Source organism: Macrobrachium nipponense, chromosome 5 (genome assembly GCF_015104395.2).
Source record: "Macrobrachium nipponense isolate FS-2020 chromosome 5, ASM1510439v2, whole genome shotgun sequence".
In the NCBI taxonomy this organism is placed as follows: Eukaryota; Metazoa; Arthropoda; class Malacostraca; order Decapoda; family Palaemonidae; genus Macrobrachium; species Macrobrachium nipponense.
The window spans coordinates 8,307,775-8,320,845 of NC_061107.1; the positions used below are offsets into that span (position 1 = coordinate 8,307,775).

Here is a 13,071-nt window from a genome sequence, read left to right on the forward strand (position 1 = left end):
TCCCATGGACAAAAGTACTACAGAAGATGGATGCCGGGTACCAACTCAAGAAAAGAGGCAACAGAATCAACCATCTGATGTTCATGGACGACATCAAGCTGTATGGTAAGAGCATCAAGGAAATAGATACCCTAATCCGACTGTAAGGATTGTATCTGAGGACAATCAGGATGGAGTTTTGGAATAGAAAATGCGCCTTAGTCAACATACAAAAGGCAAAGTAACGAGAAACTGAAGGGATAAGCTACCAGATGGGAGCAAATCAAACACATAGATGAGACAGGATACAAATACCTGGGAATAATGGAAGGAGGGATATAAAACACCAAGAGATGAAGACGGACGATCAGGAAAGAAGTATATGCAGAGAACTCAAGGCGATACTCAAGTCAAAACTCACGCCGGAAATATGATTAAAAGCCATAAACACAAATGGGCAGTGCAGTAATCAGAATACAGCGCGGAATAGTGGAATGGACGAAGGCAGAAATCCGCAGCATAGATCAGAAAACCAGGAAACATATGACAATACACAAAGCACTACACCCAAGAGCAAATACGGACAGACTATACATAAACACGAAAGGAAGGAGGGAGAGGACTACAAGTATAGAGGAACTGCGTCAACATCGAAAACAGAGCACTGGTGGGCAATATCTGAAACCAGTGAAGACGATGGCTAAAGAGTGCATGGAAGAAGGACTAATAAAAGCGACGAAGACCCCAGAAATATACAGAGAACAGAGAAAGACAGAAAGAACAGAGGACTGGCACAACAAAAAACCAATGCATGGACCAATACATGAGACAGACTAAAGAACTAGCCAGCGATGACAATTGCAATGGCTACAGAGGGGAGAGCTAAAGAAGGAAACTGAAGGAACGATAACAGCGGCACAAGATCAGCCCTAAGAACCAGATATGTTTTTCAAAAGGTATACGATAGACGGAAATACATCTCTCCATATGTAGGAGTGCAATACGAAAAGTGAAACCCATACATAGCAAGTGAATGCCCGGCACTTGCCCAAACAGTAACCATACAAAAAGAGGCATGATTCAGTAGCAAAAGCCCTCCACTGGAGCCCTGTGCAAGAAACATCCAGCTACCTGCAGTAATAATGGTACGAGCACCAACCTGAAGGAGTGATAAGAAAAACGATCAGGCGAAGATCCTCTGGGACTATGGTTATCAGAAACGGATAGGGTGATGCGTGCAAACAGACCAGACGTGACGTTGATTGACAAAGTCAAGAAAGAAAGTATCACTCTTGAGTCGCAACTACCATGGGACACCAGAGTTTTTGAAGAGAAAGAGAGGAAAAATTGGATAAGTATCAAAGATCTGAAAATAGAAATAAGAAGGATATGGGATATGCCAGTGGAAATCGTACCCATAATCATAGGGAGCTAGGCACGATCCCAAGATCCCTGAAAAGGAATCTAGAAAAACTAGAGGCTGAAGTAGCTCCAGGGCTCATGCAGAAAGAGTGTGATCCTAGAAAACGGCACACAGTAAGAAGAGTGATGGACTCCTAAGGAGGCAGGATGCAACCCGAAACCACACTATAAATACCACCCAGTCGAATTGGAGGGACTGTGATAGAGAAAAAAAAAAAAAAAAAAAATAATAATACTAATAATTATTTTTATAATGATAATGAATAGAAACAAATCCACAGCTATGTAAATGTACATATATTTAAATTTAAAACTTTAAGGATAGCTTTAGGGAATCTGTTCGTTCCCCTTATTGATGGGAAGGGAAACTGAACAGATTCCCGAAAAGAAAGAAATCCTTAAAGTTTTTTAGATTTAGATATATGTACACCTTTACATAACTGTGGATTTGTTTTTGCTCTTCTTTGAAGACCCGTGCTACCATGAGGATTTTTTTAAACAATAATATTATAAAATAATAATAATGATAATAAAAACAAAGGCTTAAGGCCAAAGCACATAAGATCCAACGGTACATGAACGGAATAAGGGATACCAAAACAGAACAAACTATTCGGAACTAACCAGAAAAGACTATACAGCCAACTAAGAGGGGAAGACACCACCAGAAATTCCTGAAGCCGAACAAGTAAGAGACTGGGAAAACATATGGAGTAATCCGGTATCACACAACAACATGCAACATGGCCCAGGAAGTTAAGGAAAAAGAAACAGGGAGAATAAAAACAAAATACACAGAGATCACGACAGACACAGTCAGCAAACTAACTAAACAAAAAAAGGAAACCAAACTGAAAAGCCCAGGATACTGGCTCAAAAACTTCAAGGCCCTACACCCAAGAATAGCAGAACAACTCAGCATTGTATCACAATCCATCGCCCCAAATGGATGACCACAGGAAGAACATCCTTAGTCCAGAAGACAAGAGTAAGGAAATAGCCAGCCAAAATAACTACAAGCCCTATCACCCTGTCTACCAATAATGTGGAAGTTACAACAGGTATCATCAGCGAAAGGCTATACAACTACCTAGGAGACAAACACCATCCCCCACCAACAGAAAGGCTGCAGAAGGAAGTGTAGGGGCACCAAAAGACCAGCTCCTGATAGACAAAATGGTAATGAAGAACAGTAAGAGAAGGAAAAACCAACCTAAGCATGGCATGGATAGACTATAAGAAAGCCTTCGACATGGTACCACACACATGGCTAATAGAAATGCCTGAAATATATGGGGCAGAGGAAAACACCATCTGTTTCCTTAAAAATACAATGCGCAACTGGAATACAATACTTACAAGCTCTGGAATAAGACTAGCAGAGGTTAATATCAGGAGAGGGATCTTCCAGGCGACTCACTGTCCCCACTACTCTTCATAGTAGCCATGATTCCCATGACAAAAGTACCACCTGATGTTCATGGATGACATCTAGCTGTATGGTAAGAGCATCAAGGAAATAGATACTCTAATCCAGACTGTAAGGATTGTATCTGGGGTCATCAGGATGGAGTTTGGAATAGAAAAATGTGTCTTACTCAACATACAAAAGGGCAAAGTAACAAGGACTGAAGGGATAAAGCTACCAGATGTGAACAACATCAAACACATAGATGAGACGGGATCAAATACCTGGGATAAAATGGAAGAGGAGGGGATATAAAACATCAAGAGATGAAGGACACGATCAGGAAAGAATATATGCAGAGACTCAAGGCGATACTCAAGTCAATACTCAACGCCGGAAATATGATAAAAGCCATAAACAGTGCCAGTAATCAGATACAGCGCAGGAATAGTGGAATGGACGAAGGCGGAACTTCGCAGCATAGACCAGAAAACGTGGAAACATGACAATACACAAAGCACTGCACCCAAGAGCAAATACGGACAGACTATACATAACACGAAAGGAAGGAGGGAGGGGACTACTAAGGATAGAGGAATGCGTCAACATCGAGAGCAGAGCGCTGGGGCAATATATGAAGACCAGTGAAAACGAGTGGCTCAAGAGTGCATGGGAAGAAGGACTGATAAAAGTAGACGAAGACCCAAAAATATACAGACAGGAGAAAGACAAGCAGAACAGAGGAATGGCATAACAAAACAATGCACGGTCAATACAAGAGACAGACTAAAGAACTAGCCAGCAATGACACATGGCAATGGCTACAGAGGGGAGAGCTCAAGAAGGAAAGTGAAGGAATGATAACAGCGGCACAAGATCAGGCCCTAAGAACCAGATATGTCCAAAGAATGATAGATGGAAATAATATCTCTCCCATATGTAGGAAGTGCAATACGAAAAAGAAAACCATAAACCACATAGCAAGCGAATGTCCGGCACTTGCACAGAACCAGTACAAAAAGAGGCATGATTCAGTAGCAAAAGCCCTCCACTGGAGCCTGTGCAAGAAACACCAGCTACCTTGCAGTAATAAGTGGCACGAACACCAACCTGAAGGAGTGATAGAAAACGATCAGGCAAAGATCCTCTTGGACTATGGCATCAGAACAGATAGGGTGATACGTGCAAATAGACCAGACGTGACGTTGATTGACAAAATCAAGAAGAAAGTATCACTCATTGATGTCGCAATACCATGGGACACCAGAGTGAAGAGAAAGAGAGGGGAAAAAATGGATAAGTATCAAAGACCTGAAAATAGAAATAAGAGGATATGGGATATGCCAGTGGAAATTGTACCCATAATCATAGGAGCACTAGGCACGATCCCAAGATCCCTGAAAAGGAATCAGGAAAAACTAGAGCTGAAGTAGCTCCAGGACTCATGCAGAAGAGTGTGATCTTAGAAACGGCGCACATAGTAAGAAGAATGATGGACTCCTAAGGAAGCAGGATGCAACCCGGAACCCCACACTATAAATACCACCCAGTCGAATTGGAGGACTGTGATAGAGCAAAAAAAAAAAATAATAATAATAATAAAAGTAAAAATGAAAAAGAAAATAAAAGTTATTAAATAAAAATGAAACTAATAGAAAATAAAATCGATAAAATAATAATAAAAAACAAACATACAAATCCGATAAACAAAAAAATTTAAAGAAAAAAATAATAATAATAGGAATAGAAATAAAAAAAATAAAAATTAAAATAATAAAATAATAATAGTAAAAGTTGAAATAAAAATATTGAAAATTAAACAGAAATAAGAAATAAAAATAAGGATCATAAAATAAAATGATATAAATATAAATAAAAGTAATCAAATAAAAATAATAAAATTAAAAATTAAAATAATAAACTAATCACAATTTTACGTAGCGTACTTATCACATCTACCATCCAAAATTTTGAATAGACTACCTTGTCTGAAATTTGCTTTGGTATTTTTTTTGTGGATGTATTTTAATCTTTAAGGTAATGTTTCCCGGAAGCATTTCCTTGTTTTTTTATCATCCGTTTTTGTAAGCCAGACAACAACACGATAAAACTACGGAAGAGAATATGAAAACAAAATAATTTTAGTGTGCACGTTGAACTGATTAAATTAAATAACTATGAAAGAATAATAATAAAAGATTTACGGAAAAAGCACTTGGTGTTTGTTATCAGTTGTCCAAATGGAGTCAGTTTCTGGGTAAATCGTCGACGCAGCTCTGCTCTCTCTCTCTCTCTCTCTCTCTCTCGGTCTCTCTCTCTCTCTCTCTCTCAAAGGAAGGACTTTTAACAATGTGATGTTTTTCGTGGTTACTGAACAACTGCCGATATGACACTAATGCAGATTCACACACCCCCCCCCCCCACCCCCGCCTCCTTTATTTTATTTTTTTCTTATTTTGGAAATTATTATCTTGACTGAAATGCCTTTCCAAGTCGATAATCATTATCATTCCCGTCATTCCATTCTGTTAATGAGAGGTGAGATACTTATTCCCTCTCTCTCTCTCTCTCTCTCTATCCTCCTAAAACAGGGAAACACCACAAGCCATGATCACGCCAAGAAGGCCGTGCGCGCCTAACCAAAACGAAGGTTTCACATAACCCAGAGAGGTTATATATATATATATATATATATATATATATATATATATATATATATATGTGTGTGTGTGTGTGTGTGTGTGTGTGTGTATGTGTGTGTGTAGTATATATATATATATATATATATATATATATATATATATATATATATATATATATATATATATATATATATATATATATAGTTTGTTTGCGCCTAATGGATGCAACTGCTCATTAATGCAGTGGTAAGATGACTGCCATTATAGCTCTCTTTCTCGCGTATTCGCTCTGACGTTAAATAAAAGAAAGAGCTGACAGACACCGCATTCGAGTCGAAGAATCTGTACAACTTTATTAAGCGTGGATGGTTCGACTCTCTCAGTGACGATGCTTCCAACCTCGTTTGAAGTAACTTTCCGATGTCTGCATTGAATCAAGTGATCTGTCACACTCGAAGACTTGAGTGCTCGCATCTATGCGCTGGATCGATTGGCAAGTTGAACAAGGCGTGGTCAGACCTCCAGCTTACTCGTGGCGCGTGGTAAAATCTACGGTCGAATAGAGCGCTGTTTCACCGACGAAAATTAAAAGAAATACGCTATATTTTTTCAGAAATAATTGTTCTGTACCGTTTAACGTGCACATTATTTATTATTTGCCTTTTCATTCTAATAGATAGATCATTAATATCCCGTCCTCAAATTCCTGTATCTTTAACTCAACGCGAAACACCTTTTTTCAGACCTTTTTAGGCTTTTCCATAGGGCTTTCCTACCCCCCAACAAGAACAACAAAGTAGCGACAATTCAGACGGACCTGCTAAAGAACTTCTGGCCCATTCAGTAAGGAAGTTATTGACCAGTACACTGGAAGTTACTGATCAGTATCTACACTGCTTCAAGCGCTGCTGTCTTTTGTGTCTCATACACAGCTGATAACACGACAGAAAAGAGAAGGTCAGCTGTCCAGGAAGTATGATGTACTTGCTGTCATTAGCAATGTCAAAAAAATAATAAAAATGATAATAAAATACCGTTATTTATAGGTGCAATAAACCTTACAAGGTTAACTCACTGTAGGAAGACGTTGTTTTTTGTTATTTTTTGCTGGCTTAACCGGTGGTCGGTTAAGGTCAAAAACAGCAGTTCCGTTTTACACAGATCTATACAGAATGAGGTGCTTGTATTAAGTACTTGTTTTTTGTGTGTACACAGGCTTCATAGACATATATACGTGTATTTGTGTATTTATGTATACGTATATATATGCATATATATCTGTGTGTATATATAAGTAATTTATATTCTTTGATAAAAACATCACGGAATAGAAGCGAGCTGAACTGAGAAACTATAAACAAAGAGTGGAGAGGAAGTATGTAAAATTGTAACTCAAAAACTTCGAAAGATTATCGACGATTATTATCATTATTATTGGCATCCTATTCAGGACGACCTGGTAAAACAGGTCGTCACCGCAGTGACACGAAATTCTCGGTGAAAGACCTTGTACGACCTGGCAAAGAGACACTTCTCCGGAGTCCTCTTTGTAAACCTCTTTGCAAAGTCTTCCTAAGGCTTGAAGCTATATAAAAATGGCCTCTTTCAGTCATACGACTCGTGAATAAAAGATAATAACAAGTAAAGAAAATGCGCAGACGAATCGAGTTATCTGTACAGCGTATGATCAAGGCCGCCGAAAATAGACCTTATCTTTTGATGGGTCTCGGCATAATGTTGTTGTTTTTTTATGTAAGCTGGCCTTATGCCAGCACGTGCTCTTGCTCACAGAGCAGCCAGTAATACTGCTGTATGAGCCGCGGTCCGGTAGTGGCCTGGCCTATATCGTTGTCAGACGCACGATTATGGCTCACTTTAACCTTGAATAAAATGAAAACTACTGAGGCTAGAGGGCTGCAATTTGGTATGATTGATGATTGGAGGGTGGTTGATCAACATACTAATTTGCAGCCCTCTAACCACAGTAGGTTTTAAGATTTTAGGGCGGACAGAAAAAGTGCGGACGGAGAGACAATATTCTTCTTTTCAGAAAACTAGCTTTCATCGCTGTCTTCTTCGTAATGTCTTTAAACGAAAATTAAAAGCATTTGCCAGGTTGCTATATCATACGATTCCTCGAGGCGTTTCCTTTGACATCAGGGAAACATTTCTGTTATGAAAGGCACATTGTACCAAAAAAGTGACGCAATACAGCTTTCGCCACCTTATAATCTCCCTGGGTACACACCCTTGCCCCCGTCTGGATACCTCCATTCTTCGTTAGATTCATATTAACTCCAGCCAGTGGCGTGAATATTATTTGCATCTGATTAATTTTTAAAAGAATATGTGGATGATCAAAAAGGTTGTAGGATATTGGCATCGTCACCTCTTTTTTAAGATACACATTCCCTCTCTCTCTCTCTCTCTCTCTCTCTCTCTCTCTCTCTCTCTCTCTCTCTCTCTCTCTGATACGTGAAGCTATTACCTACGAATTATCCTCAACTTATTGCTTTCACAACATGACGATGCTCCTTAAAAAGGACACAAGGATACAAATGGCGGTATGCCATTAGTGCGCAGTGATCACTGCGCAGTTCAGACTGATTACGAAACGACTTCCATCCTGTCAAATTGCTTTTTCATGTTTCGTCAGTTTATGTCGAAACTCTGTCTTTATAAACTAGCTAGGTTCCTTTTTTTTTTTCTTTCTTGTTTTTGCATTTTTTATTACTTACAAGAACCGCCTTTATTTTGGTATTCAATAATCCACCTAGCCTCCCTCCTCTCTCTCTCTCTCTCTCTCTCTCTCTCTCTCTCTCTCTCTCATATAGTGACTCTTGTACAAGCACGAATTTATTCAGGTTACCCTAAATCTCTCTCTCTCTCTCTCTCTCTCGTCTCTCTCTCTCTCTCTCTCACTGTACGAAAAATGCAACCTAAACAATTATTTTTATTGAAGACTAAACCTACAGTACAAGATTTGCGAGTCTATTATTATTATTATTATTATTATTATTATTATTATTATTATTATTATTATTATTATTATTATTATTATTATTATTTCTATAAGGATAAACTATATAAATTCCTTGGGGACTGATCATACAATTACGACCTATATGTACGTGAATCACCATTGTCATAGAAGCTCATTATGACCCGTTCACCCATTCATGAGATATCCAGCTGCCACGCAGACTCACAAACAGACAGACAGACAGACAGACAGAAGTGAAAACACGTCTCTCGTTGATGGGAGCAACGTACAAAGATAAATATAAAGTTTAAACGTGGTTAAGTGCAATCAATTCATTTGAAACTACACCATTTTACATTATTATCTCTCTTTCTCTCTCTCTCTCTCTCTCTCTCTCTCTCTCTCTCTCTCTCTCTAGAGATATCGCTGCTATTACGTATGTGCATGACTATAGCCGTCGCTTCGCTTATCGTCCCCATGGTACATATAAACCTTTGTTTATCTCGGTGTGGTCGGGACAAACCAACGTGAAGTCTGCTGCTCACTCACCAGTTTCTCTTTTCGTATTAATACATGCACACACACAGAACATATATTGTTTATTTTAGTATTTGTAACTTAATTTTATTGTACTAATTAGGTATTGTTACATTGCAGCTTGAAAATGAGGCCTGCTGGTTATCTTCGAAACTTTGCAACCTAATAAGTATGAGTTTCTTGACCTGTTGGTGGGCTTCTCCTGTCTTCATACATACATATATAAGGTAGTATATTATACATATAGATATATATATATATATATATATATATATATATATATTATATATATATATATATATATATATATATATATATATATATTCATACTGCGACTGAAAGCACAAGAAACGACTAAATTCCTCTCCAAAGCTTACGTAATTTGTTTTAATATGAAGACATAATATATATATATATATATATATATATATATATATATATATATATATATATATATATATATATATATGATCTTTCCATTCTTTGTTTGCGAGCAAGTAAAAATAAAGCCTATTTATCTCTCCAAGGAGACTAGTGACCATTTATCTGTCTGTGAACTAGACGAAGGACCGCTTCTGGATCTTTGTATGTTTTCTCAGCTAAAATTTCGCTCAGTCTATATTTGTTAAACATTTCAAACAGAGATCTTTCACAGATGGAATTTAGCATTGAGTCAAAACCCGTATCCTCATCAGTTTTATAAATTTCTTTCTTGTTTATCATCGTCAAATTCCTCTGATGTGAATACAAATTCCTTGGTCTTTTCTAAAGCCACCATACATATGGGGGGGGGGGGGTAAGGGTAACTGGGCTGTGGGGGGAGGGGTGTTAGTGATGGGACGTGGATGGGGCAGGGAGGAAGGGAAGGTAGAGTTGGTTTCATTACTCAAAACAACATCAGTAGACGTCTTGGCTACAAGTTCCTGTCGGTAGTGGATGCTATAGTCAATTCACTTTGCAGTATAAATGCAGTTGCTCTGACAAGTCTTTTGAAATGGCAGTGCTACGTATACCTCCAAGTAGGCCATTGGGTGACACTGCACTTGCAAAGCACAGTCAACTGGATAGGGAGCAGTGCAGTTTGTGATACGAGAAAGTGTGTGTGAGGATTAGGTCTATTTGTCGTGCTACGTGGCTGTTCTAGTTTCTCCACGAGGTGGAAACGATGAGCAGAATGCTATAGTCGTGTGTCTTGACCAAGAAGGAACAGAAAAATCTGATATTTTTTACAATTTTGTTCCCAGTGATGCATTATGTCAAAATATCTTTTCATGGTTATATAAGGAAACAATTATTGTCATGTGTCTTGCCAAGAAATTAAAAATTTCTCATTATATATATTTCTGTTAAGTCCTAATTCTTAATTATACATAATGATGCAGTTTATTTTAATGGTAACTGAAGGGATTGTGTCAGGTGACAGAACCTCTTTTGACCCAGGTAGCTGTTAGGTAGACCACACTTTTCTCAAACACTCATTGGTCTTAACAGCTTTAGAAGTTCCAGAAACCTCCAGCCCCCTTTCTTGGCAATATTCCCAAATGATTCTAAGTTCCTGGATTTCTAGATTCTAATTTGAGATCCTGTCACCCATGATTTAAAACTAAGCCAACGAAATTCCTCGACTGATTCAACTGAGATAAATGTATAACCTTATCAGGAAGTGATATGATCTGTATCGTTTGTACAGCAGTTGTGATCATTTACATCTCTGGGACTGAAATTTATTCTCTTAGTTTCGTTTTTTTTTTTTTTCCATAAAGTCATCCATTGGATTCTTTAGCATGGCAATGGCTCTTTAGAGACAGTTTCGGTCCTATAATTCCCATTTTACGTAACTTCAAGATCAATATAGTCGTGGAGCTGTCATGTTCAACAGCTACTGGATATTTCAGAGTATCTCTCCAAAATTTATATCTGTTACGGACTTCCTTAGTATGAGTGACTCATCAATGAATCATCCCCATGCTCACTTACCTGCATCAATCAGAGGTTCGTTCCAAATCTCTTAAAAGTGTGAGAGAGAGAGAGAGAGAGAGAGAGAGAGAGAGAGAGAGAGAGAGAGAGAGAGAGAGAGAGTTCCAACTTCTAGGTATGAATATTCATTGGAACCCAGAACCCGTGTTGCGTTCCAAGTCTCTTCTAGATTATATGAACAAGTATATTGGATATGTCAGTTAGCTCTCTTCTTCTCCTAGAAACACGTACGAGTTCTTTGGATTTGCCTGTTATCTTCCTTCTAAGGACTCTGAACGAGTTCTTCCCTTAAAAGAATCTAGAGATACAGCTTTTTTTTACGAGCAAAGCGAAGTCTTACTGGAAACGGGCTCATTTCTGGCGGCCCAGCACAGCCCAGCACAGCCTGGCCCCAACGCTATTCAAATGCTAATATCTCCAAAGGTATTGAGGATAAAAGGAAAATTCTTTCGGCAGATAAAACCTCATATCTTTAAATTTCAACCCATATAAGATTTATTTTTAAAATGTCATCAATTCACATATAAATGATGTTTTAATGATTGCATTTCTGGCGGCACGGCACGGCCCGCTACAGCCCTGCACAGCCTGGCCCTAACGCTATCTAACGCTATTCAAATGCCAATATCTCCAAAAGTATTGAAGATAAAAGAAAAATTCTTTCGGCAGATAAAACCTTCCATCTTTAGATTTCTTCCCATATAAGATTTATTTTTAAAATGTCATCAATTCACATATAAATGATGTTTAATTACTGCATTTCTGGCGGCAACGGCACGCCCGCTACAGCCCTGCACAGCCTGGCCCTAACGCTATCTAACGCTATCAAATGCCAATATCTCCAAAGTATTGAAGATAAAAAGAAAATTCTTTCGGCAGATAAAACCTTCCATCTTAGATTTCTTCCCATATAAGATTATTTTTAAAATGTCATCAATTCACATATAAATGATGTTTTAATTACTGCATTTCTGGCGGCCCAGCACGGCCCAGTTACAACCTGGCACAGCCCAGTCCTATCACTATTCAAATGTTAATATCTCCAGAAGTATTGAAGATAAAAGAAAAATTCTTTCGGCAGATAAAACCTTACATCTTTAAATTTCATCACATATAAGATTTATTTTAAAAATGTCATCAATTCACATATAAATGATGTTCTAATAATTGCATTTCTGGCGGCCCGGCATGGCCCGCAACAGCCCTGCACAGCCCGGCCATAATGCTATCTAACGCTATTCAAATGCTAATTTCTCCAAAATTACTGAAGATGAAAGAAAAATTCTTTCGGCAGATAAAACCTCACAGCTTTAAATTTCTTCCCACATAAGATTTATTTTTCAAATATCATCAATTCACTTTTAGATTAAGTTAACCCTTTGATGGTTTAACTTGAAGCTTTGCGAGTTATCACCTTTAGGGAGCCCTACCAGTTTATCTTAAGTAAAAATTTTATTTAAATCGATCAAAAAATTTCTGTGGCGCACTCGATGTTTCTGTACAACTGCTACAGCCTATAATCAAGGCCACCGAAAATAGATCTATCTTTCGGGGGTCTCGGTATGAAACTATATCGTTGCCAGAAGTATGATTACGGTTAACTTTAACCTTAGAATAAAATAAAAACTACTGAGGCTAGAGGGCTGAAATTTGGTATGTTTAATGACTGGAGGGTGGATGATCAATATACCAATTTGCAGCCCTCTAGCCTCAGTAGTTTTTAAGATCTAAGGGTGGACAGAAAAATGTGAACGGAAAGAAGTGCTGACTGACAGAAAACTAAAGGTTAGTTAGTCTTCTCACCAGGTACACATAAAATAAACTCACGTACAACCAACTTAGAACACATGACAAACACAAAAATTGTACCATACGTGTATTCGACCACGAACTTTGAAGCGATCGAACTATCACCGGGTGACGATACAAAAGTCAATAAGTCAGATAAGCGAAAGGAATAATTTAAAAAAACAGTGGCCTCAGGCCACTTCCCCTCCCTGAGTCATGTTAAGGATATGTTTAAAAAGATCTTAGTCACGTAATAAAGTAAAGTATTCCATGAAAGAAGAGAAAATTGGCTGCTGACATGACACCTTAAGACCAGCGGCGATGATATTTTTAGT

The 13,071-nt window shown here is 38.1% G+C and overlaps 1 protein-coding gene across 1 annotated transcript in view; it reads right to left on the bottom strand.

The window, feature by feature from the left end:
* LOC135215179 (zinc finger and BTB domain-containing protein 49-like) overlaps positions 1-13,071 on the bottom strand; it is a 142,947-nt gene that overhangs the window by 129,147 nt on the left and 729 nt on the right. The gene's annotated exons all lie outside the window — the stretch shown is intronic.